Here is a 281-nt window from a genome sequence, read left to right as displayed (position 1 = left end):
TTTTTAAAACCAAAAATCAAAAAACATTTTTTTTTCGTTTACTTTCTGCGGTCTGTTGTTTACCTCTGCAACATTCAGGCATCTGTCACAGAAGAGGTTCTGTTCTCTATGTAAACAGTTCACTGAAATAAATCATTTCATTATATTTCTGTAACAAACATTCACACTATTTCATTAGCGTACCTCTGTCTCGTGTTCTGCATGACTTATGACCCCTTCCAGATGAACCGCGGAGATGATTTTCTCTCCAGGGATTGCTGCTTTTTTTTTTTTTTTTTTTT

At 34.5% G+C, this 281-nt stretch overlaps 1 protein-coding gene across 1 annotated transcript in view; it reads left to right on the top strand.

The window, feature by feature from the left end:
- carmil3 (capping protein regulator and myosin 1 linker 3) overlaps positions 1-281 on the top strand; it is a gene marked incomplete at its 3' end in the record, with an annotated part of 127,718 nt that overhangs the window by 28,278 nt on the left and 99,159 nt on the right. The window lies entirely within an intron of this gene.

The sequence above is a fragment of the Oryzias melastigma genome, linkage group LG17 (genome assembly GCF_002922805.2).
Source record: "Oryzias melastigma strain HK-1 linkage group LG17, ASM292280v2, whole genome shotgun sequence".
Classification (NCBI taxonomy): Eukaryota; Metazoa; Chordata; class Actinopteri; order Beloniformes; family Adrianichthyidae; genus Oryzias; species Oryzias melastigma.
This window is presented reverse-complemented; position numbering and strand designations above follow the sequence as displayed.